Genomic DNA, 13,708 nt, shown 5'->3' with positions numbered 1-13,708 from the left:
CCAATCACACGATGCTATTAACTTTAGGAGGGTGAAGGGCAACACAGGCTTCCTCTGAGACCTGTGAAACCAGTCACACGACTTCACCAGACAGCCGAACGCGCTTGGAGGAAAGCGCCAACTTCCACATCTGTTACGTCAGCTAACAGATGCCTGTGCTGACCATCATCGTGTTGAGTGATTGGGGGAGACGGGGGGCCATCCTACCCAGCCAGAGAGAGTGAGACCAATTGTACTGTCTTGGACTCCCGGCTACGGACGGCTGTAGCATAACCAGGGATCAAACTCGCACTCTCCTGATGACCGGGCCACCGCTTAGACGGTTGCGCCACTCGGGAGCCCAGGTTTTGTTAATATTGCGGTTTTGGTGGTTGTGTTGGTGTCTGTGGTGGTTGCAAGGGCCTTGCTATGTGGGTGCTATGATATTGGAGGTGATTGCTGGCATTGTAGTGGCTACTGTAGTATCTAGCGTGTTTGCTGTGCTGTTCTGGGTGATTGCTTGGTGGCAGCTTTGGTGTCTGTGGTGGTTGCTGAGGTGCTACAGTGTGGTTCCGATGATACTGGAGGCGAATGCTAGGCTATTGCGGACATGGTGTAGCTGTGGACTTTGGTTAAATGTACAGTTGTCCAGTTTTGCTGTCAATCATTAAATATATGTAGGTGTATCTGCTGTCTGGCTGTGAATCCTACTCTTGCAGCCAGCATGAGGGGTCTGTAAGAGAAGAGCTAAAGCCCACCGCTGCTTGAGCAAGCGGCACTCAAGGTCACAGACACTGTATCAAGTTTTTACTAACAAAGTTCAGCCAAGTGCATTTCAGCCTGTAAAAGCCCAGCTGCTGTTTTCAGTGTTCTCAGAGGACCCTCTGAACACTGTCTGCTGCTTTCTGGCCCGGCTTTAGTAAACTGTAACAGTGCACTGTGCCGCGATTCCGTTGCGATTCCTCGCAAAACGTATCAAAACATCATTAAATTTCACGCTTCATTGTAGTTCGTTTTGTTGGAAGAATCTGGAAGAATCCAGAAGAAAATAGCGTCTTTTATTCACAGTATTGATTTACATCATTAAGAAGACCACGTCACCTTGTTGGCAGGCAAGCTGTAACTCTGACTGTGCTCTGATAGAGCTCATCACCAGTACTTCAGCTGCAACCCTGCAAGTAGATAAAAACCAAGCAAAACGGATCAGATTGACCTCGGAAAAGATGAAAGGATATGCAGACACTTTAGATGCATCTCCAGATTAGATGCAACCAAGATTAGCTTGATTGGCGGACTGGATCTGTATAGCCTCCAGAGTTCAGAATGTTCCAGTTTGTGATTTTGTAAAAACTAGTAAAAGTGGCCACCAAAGCTGCCAAACCTCTTAAATAATAAACTTACAAAAATTTAAACTGAAGTCAGCTTCTCATTTGAATATTTTGTTCCTCTTGAAATGGTGCTGCAGTTACGCTGAGGTACCTTAAATGTAGAGCGAATTACAGAACTTTTCACTTCATATGCTTTCTACAAATGTATCGGTTTACCTCAATAAAAGCTTCTTTATCAAGTGCCGTGTCCCAAAACACGCTTCTGTGCTTCACGTGCTACACTAATGAGCACTTCTAATGGTGCATGTGCTATTTTTGAGTACTATTTAGTGTGCTAGTATGTGGTTTGGGGGGGTGGGGCAACGGGAAATCTCAGCCATTTAGATTTCTGCTTTCAGTTATCACTACAGCAACAAATCAAATAAGATCAAGGCAAACGCTCAAATATATCAGTTAATATGCTTTAAAAATAAGATTAATTTTTTTAAAAAAGTGTCTCTTTACTGTCTCTGCAGGATCAGTTATGGCTTTATCTCATTACAAATGGCCACAGCACTGCTAACGAACTTCACGTTGCCTACCAAAACGGTGGCAGCTCAACGTCATTGGAGTACTTTCTATTGGCATTATCACAACACTAACCCATCACAATTAATGTGGGCTCAGTCAGAATTTAAGGTCGACTGGAAAATTTGAACAAGAAGCTGGATTTTTGTTGAAAGGACAAAATGTCTCTTCTTAACATTTGGGTTCTCGACTCCTGACCTAACCTGGCTTTTAATGCACAGGGTGCCGGTTGGATTTCTCACTCATCCAGATGTGTTTTTGTTATGTGCCATCACAGACTGTCCAGCCTTTGCGTTCCCTCAGCATTTATGTTAAAATTTAGAAAATCAATTTTAACATCTGTGATTCGATTCAGAATCATTCATGTCCGCATCGCGATGCATCTAAAAATCAACCCCCCCGGCACCTCTAGTTTTAATATATAGCAAGGTGTCAATGACAATATGAAGAAATGTAAGAGTACTGCTATTTTGCCTATATTGATCAGCCTGTTTCAATTATTTTTAAAAATGCATTAATCTAACTGGAGGAACAGTATACACCGTAGTGGATACTATAAATATAATATTGTTGGAACAAAATCTCATATCTCAAATGATCAGTCCATCAACGTTTATTTAAACTCGGAGTACGTTGGGGGTGACCCTCGTTTAGTGTAGCCAAGCCTGTACAGAAAGTAGGGACTGAAGAAATGAAGGTAATGAAAAAATTACATTGTAAATGCATATCAATTGTTAAAAGAAAAATAGTAAAATTTAGGAGTAAAAAAAAAAGAAATAAGTAAACCGATAAAATAACATGATAAACATAAATGACAAATCAAATAGATATAAAATGCTAATAATGAAATAAAGGAATGGAAAATATACGACAATAACGCAGTAACTAAAAAGCTCAAACTTATTGACTTCCATTATTCCAAAGTGAAATAAAAAGTGGGATTTCCTGAGCCATACACACATACAGGTGAATGCAAAAGTTGATTTACTAAGTGAAAATGTTACGATGTCCTCTATAGAGAATAGACTTCTTCACAATTTATTCAGTTACTGTTTATTTGCTAAATTCAACACACTGGGGGGAAAAATGTATCATAAAATTGTCCTGTGCAAAAGCGATGGTGCATTCAATATGTTATGATGTTTGTTTTTTTTGTTTTTTTTTCTGAACTGTTAAACTCCACAAATAAATAACAATTCTGAACTGTGTGTGTGTGTGTGTGTGTGTGTGTGTGTGTGTGTGTTATCAAACAGCCCCCAAGTGTTATCCCTCCTCCACCAAACTTTAGACCTGGCGCAATGCAGTCAGGCAGGTAACGCTTCCATCAGTCTGACAGATAGAGAAGTATACTTAGTCACTCCACAGAGTGTTTCCATGGCGTGCTTTATGCTTACACACACACACACACACACACACACACACACACACACACACACACACACACACACACACAAAGCTAAACCTAAAAATAGAAGTTTTTATTTTATTTTACTTTGGCCAATTAAGTCAGCGCATTCATTACTGACTATCATTATAATTGAGTATATAAACTCATTGGGCCCTCAGATTGATGCATTTTCCTGCCCTGCAGTCTGTAAAGGCCCCGCTGCTGTTCCTGTAGCAGTCACCGAATGCTCCCTGCTGTCTCAGAGCTCAGCGTTAGTAAACAGTGTTTCGGAGGCCTTTCTGCTGTCGGGCTTTAATGGCTGTTTGAGGTAGAATCATTATTTCTGACTCCGGCGTTACGGAGGCAGCACGTTCACGCGCAGCGGATCAGTCCTGTAGTGTGAAAGTGTGTGTATTTCCTCAGATGTGCCAGAGATGCCAACATCATGACTCACCGGGAGACGGGCCATGTTGCCACGGCAACCGGAAGCCCGGGGCGCTAATGGCAACTCTCGGCCGGTTGACTGACAGGCTGCTGCTGCCTGTGACTCATCTTCACTCTGCATGTGAGCGTGCACGGGAACGCGTGCTCCTTCAGGAATGTTTTCTCATGAACTTTTCACTATTTTCAGATAAGCCCAGTTTGGTGTCAGATGTTTGCCTCTTTGTTTTCCACTGAGACTGAGGCTAAGGTAGCTGACAAGTAATGGACGTTTACACCCCCACGAGTTAGCATCATGCTACCTGCATGCCTGCAGCTGTGTTCATGAGGCTTTTTTGTATCTAATTAAGATGTGATGCTGGTTTGTTGTGGGTGAGAAATGGCAAAAAATGTTAATAACATCATAAAACTTTAGTTTTCATGAAGAGTGATAAGCCCGCACATCAAATCTGATGTTTCTATGTCAGTTTCTTTCCCTTTATGATAAAACAGCTCAGAAATACAGAGTAAACATTACCTGAATCTGTAGAGCTGAACTTTCCGTTCCATCTTATCACAAGATTGTGCATGAGAGTTATGAGGCTATGAAGAGGGGCTGAGGTGCACGTGATCTGCCTCTCATCTCATTAAAAAAATCCCAGCAGTCATTGGGCGGAAGGCAGGATACACCCTGGACAGGTCGCCAGTCCATCACAGGGCAGACAGACACTCACACACACCCAGGGGCAATTTAGCACGTCCAATTGGCCTGACTGCATGTCTTTGGACTGTGGGAGGAAACCGGAGAACCCGGAGGAAACCCACGCAGACACGGGGAGAACATGCAAACTCCACACAGAGAGGACCCCGGTCACCCGGCTAGGGAATCGAACCCAGGCCCTCCTTGCTGTGAGGTGACAGCGCCACCCACCACGCCACCGTGTGCGCGAATTTAAGAAAATGCCCTCAGACCCCAGAGGGTTAAAAAAAAGTACTAGCAAATATCTACATAAAGTTTTTATAACCACAAACAGAATCCTACATAAACCTTTATGCAGGCCTACGTAAGCAATTGTCAGTTGTGTTGGAGGCTGTTTTGCCAATTTTGATGTCTTTTCACCTCAGCAAGTATGACAATGACAAATATGACCATAATAATAATTTCCAGCTCCAAATCTTATTTTTTCGTCGGATCTTTTTCCAGCTTCTCCCCCTCATTATCCCTCTTACCCGTTGCTTATTCGTTTGTTTCCGAATTTGTTCTTGGTTGTTATGCTACATCATGTTTTTAGTCTCAATGTAGTGTTTTGGTAGCTTTACATTCACTTTTATCTGTATTTATAAGTTGGAAAACATTAAATGGTATATTGTTTTTGTTTTTTTTTTTATTGAAAATTAATGCTAACTTGGCTGAAAAACTGTTATATAGCCAAAATCCTCCCTTATAAAACTGATTGGCTATTGTAATATACTTGATAAACACACATGAGCGCCAGCATCAACTGATTTGTGTATTAATGTGGCAAGTGGTAAAGTATTTAAAAGTAAAAACTGTTGTGCTGTTCATGAGATAATCTTTGATGCTTAGCAGCCACTGACTACTGTTAACTAACTATTGTGATTAATATTAAATACGGTGAATTTTGTGCCAGTGCCTATAAGCCTATATTTTTCAAATGCATATCTGCTATGTTGATGCATATACATTTATAAAAGGAAGAAATTGAGATTAGATCCCCCTGTATCAGCATTATAGAGAAATATAACAAACATTTCTTTAAGCTTACAAATGCAGCAAAATGAATCAAATGCAGATACTTTAGTGCAGTAATAAAGCAAAGTAGTAAAGCGATGATGAGAGGTTTTGGAGGCCAAAGAGCTCTTGCTGGTGAGCTGAGCCAACTGATCTGACAAAAGAGCCTGAATGCCCATTACTAGGAGCTGACAGTAGTGATTAGTTTCTCCTGTTTTGCTCAGTGTCGCTGTGACTGAGCTGGAGAATGAATACATCAATAAATGAGTGTGTTTCATAATATCAAAGCATCTGAGCTATCTTTTATGTTGAAGGCCTCTACATTAAAACGAGTGTTTTGCATTGGAGGCTGTGCAGGTGAACTGGAGTGTGTGTGTGTGTGTGTGTGTGTGTGCGTGTGTGCGTTAGTTATTGCATTTAATGGTTATGAATAATAATAACTTTTCTTTTAGCAAGCTTTTAGATATCTGGTACCCATCACCACCACTGTGAACAGTTCTGACTTGGTGTATTTCTCTAGAACCAAACCTCTCTGAGTGTTTACATCATAAACATTTAAAGAGATTCACAGTTCTAAATACTGATTGGCTGAAATACTCGGAGTGCACTCATTTGAACACGTCACCTAAATTCTGCATTAATGCACAAAATTATTCAAACACAGTGTGCAGTTCATAGAATGGTCTTACCTGTTATATTACTTGGCAACTTAGCCAACTGTTAATGAACTGCAGTTCTTAGTGGAAGAATTGTTTATGTAAATATCTAAACAATTATTACAATATGGAAATTGTTTGCTCATATCTGATATTGTTCATTTACATACCTGCCAAAGATTACCTGAATTAGCCCTATAGAGCATTCACATTTATTTCTTTAGAGTTACAAATGCAGGATAATATATTCTAACTGCAGGCCTAAATCAGCACATACTTGCCTCAGACCATGTATAATTGTTCAGTAATTGCTGATAGAATTCATTATGCGGTTTCACTCACTGTTATCTATAGACGTGGACAAAAACCTAGCAAATCTGAAAGCTAAAGTTTGTCCATACTTTTGTCTATTTGAATAAGCAACAGTAAACTTCCATCGTTCATCTGCATCAGTCTTGTAGTTCCAGCCCCAAATCGAACAGTCTTACAGAATCAAAAGCGAACAAATATCTTTACCAACTCCACAAGAATGCCTAACAACTGTATAAGGTTTTATTAAGACTTATTAAACCTTATTAAACCTATGCAATTAGAGTTTAAAATAAGCTTGATGTTTATCTGCTTTCCCACTGCGAAGCTTCATATGTGCTGTTTTTCTAGAGCTGCATCTGAATAGTTTCCTGAATATTTCCTTTTCAATCAATTTTGGGTTTTTTCCTTCATTTTGCTCTGATGTGTAATCTGGAAGTCATGTAAATCCACATGCTAGTCATTACTGTAAACATGTAGTGAGGCTGTGAGCTACAGATTAGACACAATCAAAGAAAGCATGTAGAAAAGTTAGTGTTTTTCAAGCACTGCGTTATGATTTCACATTCCTAAGCCCCTTTTGTTGTTACGTCAGATGTGTACAGTTGTCAATGGTAACGCGCGCAGGCCTGTGTTACTGGGTGATGTTGGCGGCGTGCTGTTGTAAATGGTAACGCGCGCTGGCCCGTGTTACTGGGTGATGTTGGCGGCGTGCTGTTGTAAATGGTAACGCGCGGGCCCGTGTTACTGGGTGATGTTGGCGGCGTGCTGTTGTAAATGGTAACGCGCGCTGGCCCGTGTTACTGGGTGATGTTGGCGGCGTGCTGTTGTAAATGGTAACGCGCGCTGGCCCGTGTTACTGGGTGATGTTGGCGGCGTGCTGTTGTAAATGGTAACGCGCGCTGGCCCGTGTTACTGGGTGATGTTGGCGGCGTGCTGTTGTAAATGGTAACGCGCGCTGGCCCGTGTTACTGGGTGATGTTGGCGGCGTGCTGTTGTAAATGGTAACGCGCGCTGGCCTGTGTTACTTGGTGATGTCGGCGGCGTGCTGTTGTAAATGGTAACGCGCGCTGGCCCGTGTTACTGGGTGATGTCGGCGGCGTGCTGTTGTAAATGGTAACGCGCGCTGGCCCGTGTTACTGGGTGATGTCGGCGGCGTGCTGTTGTAAATGGTAACGCGCGCTGGCCCGTGTTACTGGGTGATGTTGGCGGCGTGCTGTTGTAAATGGTAACGCGCGCTGGCCCGTGTTACTGGGTGATGTCGGCGGCGTGCTGTTGTAAATGGTAACGCGCGCTGGCCCGTGTTACTGGGTGATGTCGGCGGCGTGCTGTTGTAAATGGTAACGCACACATGCCTGTGTTACTGGGTGATGTTGGCGGCGTGCTGTTGTAAATGGTAACGCACACAGGCCTGTGTTACTGGGTGATGTCGGCGGCGTGCTGTTGTAAATGGTAACGCGCGCTGGCCCGTGTTACTGGGTGATGTCGGCGGCGTGCTGTTGTAAATGGTAACGCGCGCTGGCCCGTGTTACTGGGTGATGTCGGCGGCGTGCTGTTGTAAATGGTAACGCACACATGCCTGTGTTACTGGGTGATGTTGGCGGCGTGCTGTTGTAAATGGTAACGCACACAGGCCTGTGTTACTGGGTGATGTCGGCGGCGTGCTGTTGTAAATGGTGACGCGCGCTGGCCCGTGTTACTGGGTGATGTTGGCGGCGTGCTGTTGTAAATGGTAACGCACACAGGCCTGTGTTACTGGGTGATGTCGGCGGCGTGCTGTTGTAAATGGTAACGCGCGCTGGCCCGTGTTACTGGGTGATGTCGGCGGCGTGCTGTTGTAAATGGTAACGCACACATGCCTGTGTTACTGGGTGATGTTGGCGGCGTGCTGTTGTAAATGGTAACGCGCGCTGGCCCGTGTTACTGGGTGATGTCGGCGGCGTGCTGTTGTAAATGGTGACGCGCGCTGGCCCGTGTTACTGGGTGATGTTGGCGGCGTGCTGTTGTAAATGGTAACGCGCGCTGGCCCGTGTTACTGGGTGATGTTGGCGGCGTGCTGTTGTAAATGGTAACGCGCGCTGGCCCGTGTTACTGGGTGATGTTGGCGGCGTGCTGTTGTAAATGGTAACGCGCGGGCCCGTGTTACTGGGTGATGTTGGCGGCGTGCTGTTGTAAATGGTAACGCGCGCTGGCCCGTGTTACTGGGTGATGTTGGCGGCGTGCTGTTGTAAATGGTAACGCGCGCTGGCCCGTGTTACTGGGTGATGTTGGCGGCGTGCTGTTGTAAATGGTAACGCGCTGGCCCGTGTTACTGGGTGATGTTGGCGGCGTGCTGTTGTAAATGGTAACGCGCGCTGGCCCGTGTTACTGGGTGATGTTGGCGGCGTGCTGTTGTAAATGGTAACGCACACAGGCCTGTGATGCTGGGTTTATGTTAGGAGTCTGTGACTACAAATGGCCAGGCACTCAGGCACATACTGCTGGGTCATCTTGGCTGCCAGCGATTGTGAACAGTGATGCACGTAGGTTTGTATTGCTGGGTTATTAAAGCAGTGTGCTGTTGAAAATGGAAACGTATGCAGACCTGCATTGTTGGACTATGTTAGCGGTTTGCTGTTGTACATTTTTACACATACAGGCCCTTGTTGCTGGGTTATGTTAGCAGTGTTGTCTCTGGTTACGGTGGTTGATGTGCTCAGCTGAAGGCCTGCAGCTGTGTATGGGGTGTTGAAGATTTGTTATTGGAAACCAGGCTGTGAGGAGGCAGAGCACATTACGCTCACTGTTTTGCTCTGCCACACATGAGGAGCTCAGCTTCTCCGGCACTTAACTGACCATGCTTTCAAACTAAATGTTGCTGAACTCGAACAATAGAAAAGTTCAAGATCCATTGAACTGTAGCTCAGTAAAAAATTACATGCCCAAATGACGTTGATTGGCTAAGATATGCTTGGTGTCAGACAAGTAATTCAGTTTTATAACCCATCAATTATCATTATACTAGCTGAGTGTCTAAAGCACTCGCCTCAGACTGTGTGGAATTGTTCAGAGTCTCTAATAGACTTGATTGTTGTTTCTGTCTGACAGTGTTGTCTATAAACATGGGCTAAAGTACATCACATGGTTCAAAACAGCAGCAGCCAGATTAAATCTTGAATTATGTCTGTACTTTTGTCTGTTTTTGTAGAATAACAATGTCATATAATGAGGAGAGTGTATGATTTCTCATTCTATCTGAAGAACCATTTCACCATGCAGAGAACCTTTTTAAGATGGAAATGGTTTTATTTATATATATATATATATATATATATATATATATATATATATATCCATGGTTCTAATGGTTTAGTAACCATTCCCTTTACTAAAGAACTCCAGACACCAAAACTACAGTTTTGATAGTTACTTTGTGTTTTTTCACACTGATCTAAACACGTGTAGACATGCTTGAGTATTTTCAGTGGTTTGCTGGTAAAATGGTTTATTTCTATAGACTGGATCATGTTTCATAAATGCTTTTTGAGACCATTCTTAATATCATCCATACGTTTTATTATCTGTGTTTATAGTTTTTAAACATTTTATGGTGTGGTGGTGTTGGTTCTTTTTTGGTCTATTACAACTTCCAAAAAAAAGTCTTGACGTTTTGAAATATTATATTTTTCCCAGATAATATTCTCGCTCTTTACACCTTCATTGTATGTGTGCTGGGTGGCGTGGTGGGTGGCGCTGTCGCCTCACAGCGAGGAGGGCCTGGGTTCGATTCCCCGGCTGGGCGACCGGGGTCCTCTCTGTGTGGAGTTTGCATGTTCTCCCCGTGTCTGTGTGGGTTTCCTCCGGGTTCTCCGGTTTCCTCCCACAGTCCAAAGACATGCAGTCAGGCCAATTGGACGTGCTGTATTGCCCCTGGGTGTGAGTGTGTGATTGTCTATGTCTGTCTGCCCTGCGATGGACTGGCGACCTGTCCAGGGTGTATCCTGCCTTCCGCCCGATGACCGCAGGGATAGGCTCCAGCATTGCACTGCCTTTTTGATTACATCACCATGGTCCAGTGGGCGGGGGCAATAACATCACCCAATGTCGGCCTCTCCTCTGAATGCATATTTATGCTACTGTGAAGCAAAACTAACTAGTTTAACTAACATTTAATAGCAAAATGACCGTCTGAATGACTGTAGCATGATACAACATTCATCGTTTCTACTGTAAATCTGACGCACTTGTTCCTGGTGTGTGTGTGTGGGGGTGTGTGTGTGTGTGTGTGACTGTATGTTCAAGGTCATGGCAGGTTTGTTAGTATTAAATAACGACTCTTTCTTTTCCGTCTCTGTGCCTGTATGCCTGATGGGTAAATTTGATTGATAAAGCTTCTGTATTTATCAGAGCGCAGACTGGACACATTGATTTTGGCTGATTTTGTGGAGATGCTGCACGCTAATCTAAACTGACCTCTAACCCAGTACAGCCTTAATGGTCACAACCACTTTACTGTTTATTTGCTCTTTCTGTCTGTCCACCTGTCCTCCTATACGTCTGTCGTCCATCTATTTATCTAGCAGTCCATCCATTGATTTATCTTTCTAACCATCCACTTATCTGTGATCCCTCCACTCTTCTGTCTGTCTACACATCTGCCGTTCATCTGTCTCTGTCTGTCCATCCACTCATTTATTCATCTATCCATTCAGTCCATTCCATCATTCACCTAAAATGTAAAAATGCTCATTCCATCTATCGATCCACTCGTCCATCCACCTGTCTCTGCATTCATCATCCAACAGTCTTTCCATGTGTCTGCCTGTCTGCTCATCCATCCATCCATCCATCCATCCATCCATCCATCCATCCATCCATCCATCCATCCATCCAAGCATTGATCATCATTCAGCTCCTATCTATCGCTGTATCTGTGACTGTCCATATGACATTCATCACTTCATCTGTTTGTTAATTTATCCAGCTATCAAACTTTCTATCAATATATCTATCCATCTTTCCACTCTCTGTCCATCTGTCTGTCCATCACTTTATCCATCTGTTCATTTATCTAACCATCTGTCCATCTAAGTTGCCCCTAACTATAGCGAGTCTTTAGCCAAACTATTGTTCAACGATCAGGTTGAAGCTCTTTTTGCCCAAAGCTGGTTTAAACACCTGAAGGGTTTGTTATTATTTGCCTTGTTGTTTTATTATGCGATCCAGTGTCATCCGCAGGAGAATAGGTTCCTCTTTTGATGTTTGGTTTCTCACATTAGTTCTTCCTCTTGCTCTTGTACACTGATTTAAAGCTGACAGTAAGTTATGCAGAATCTGAACTGAATTGAATTGGATCGAGTGCAACATGGGAATAAAATGTGTGGCCTTTAGTTTCATATCCAAGATAATTGTGAATTTCCCCGCTGTGGGACTAATAAAGGATTATCTTATCTCTTATAGCATGGTCACTAATGTGACAAAGAGCAAGTTTATTTGTATGAAAAAAGCTTTTGTGAAGCTGTGCGTCCCCAAGCATTTGGCACAATGTGTAGTCTTTTTGTCTGAGCTTGAGTAGAAGATGCAACAAGTGTTTTCTGGAGCAAACTCTGATAGAGACCGGGAACAGAATGGCCACATCTCACCAAACGCTGTACTTTGTCGCAGCATATTTTGTTGCCTTTGGCGCACGGCAGAGCAGCCAGTCATCCAGCTGACTGAACATTACCCACTGGCTCAGCGTCCTGCTGTGGCCGAAATGGAAAGGGTTTATGTAACACCGTGCCAGCCTGTGACGCTGGCTGAATAATGGCCTAAAGACAAACAGGGTTATGAATAAGAATATTGATCAGCATGATCAATGAGTGTCCACAGGCCTATATGTCCCATATCTAATATGCCCACACTGATTAGTTCCAGTGCTAGAACCTGTGGTCGTCTATTTATAGACATCTAAAAATGAATTTAGCACTTTTACAGCGTATAAAGGTCCATCTGTTTTATTTCAGCTGATTTTTACTGGTGTAGCTCTTTCCATAACCAGACCAAAGCACAGAGCAGATTTACAGCAGTCTGGGCTGCCGTGAGCAAAGCAAGCCTGACAGCTCGTTGGGAAGAAACAGAGGTGATGTGTATAATAGTAAACAGGTGCTGTGGACAGATGGCGATACAGATGCAGAGATATTTGGAGATTTTAGTTGGACTGTGACATGAGAATGTTTTGGAGCTGTTTTGCCAAATATGACAAGCATCCCTGTAACAAACATGCGAGAAGATACTTGGAGATGTGTAGTCATGCATTCGTTCTTACAGACTCATTTGTTTTTACTTCCGTCAGGAGATAACTTACAGGGCACATTATTTCCAGTGCGGACAGAGACACACATATCTCATGATGTTGTGTGGGTGTGAGATTAGTAAGAATAAAAAAGGCTGATTATTATTGAAGTGATAGAATAGAAGAAACGTTCACCTTGTCTTTGTCCTCTAGTTTCACAAACACTGGACTGTGGATCTTCTACCTTCAGCTGTGTGTAAATGTGTGTTTATGGATCATTTACACAGTTGTTTCATAATCGGATTTGAAAACGCCTTTTAGACAATTGATTTTCTTGGACTTTAGACTAAAATCATTTTGCTTTGAGTCACAAGCAGAATAACAGTAATGTTGCTGAAACTTGACTTGAAAATGTTTCCGTAGTGACATTTTGAGCAAAACTCCCACTAGTCGGTGCATGATTGACAAACGCAGCTGTACACATATGAAATCATCATTTTTCATTCAATCATAGAAAATTAACTTCATTGCAGGAGATGTGTGTTTCGGCACTGACCATTCTTAATGAGCCACACTGATTTCCAGACATTGGGACACGTTTACTTCAAAACAGTGGAGTCTAATTGCTCACCGTGTGGCCATGAGGGATGCAGCCTCACTTCCCGCTAATGCACAGGCGTTTAATAAAGTCCCGTCTACAGACTAAACCTGTTTCAGTGATGACATGAAAATGTGAGAGAGCACTTTTTTAGTAAAGTTTTTAATTTTTTTTTTTTTTTAACTTAATTTAATTCAGGATGAATCTTAACCTTCTAACTAATGATGTTTTTACAAACAGTGTAAAAAAAAAAACAAGTGGAAATTTAGGGGTTTGAGACAGAAAGAAAACAATGACTTTGTATATATTTAACTTCTTACTACAGCATCTCTATTAATGCCTTGGGTTTAAATGGATCACAACATAATCCTTGAAAATATACAAATCTCAATACTTTTTTTTTTTTATTATTAAATAGTTTTTGGGTGTGCAGTTTGAACTAATTCAGTAGAATGGTC

General features: G+C 42.8%; 1 protein-coding gene across 1 annotated transcript in view; it reads left to right on the top strand.

The window, feature by feature from the left end:
- Positions 1-13,708, top strand: part of ppp2r5a (protein phosphatase 2, regulatory subunit B', alpha isoform) — a 63,672-nt gene that overhangs the window by 4,875 nt on the left and 45,089 nt on the right. The window lies entirely within an intron of this gene.

The sequence above is a fragment of the Pygocentrus nattereri genome, chromosome 4 (assembly GCF_015220715.1).
Source record: "Pygocentrus nattereri isolate fPygNat1 chromosome 4, fPygNat1.pri, whole genome shotgun sequence".
In the NCBI taxonomy this organism is placed as follows: domain Eukaryota; kingdom Metazoa; phylum Chordata; class Actinopteri; order Characiformes; family Serrasalmidae; genus Pygocentrus; species Pygocentrus nattereri.
The sequence above is the reverse complement of the archived record's forward strand: the minus strand, read 5'-3'. Positions and strand labels throughout refer to the sequence as shown.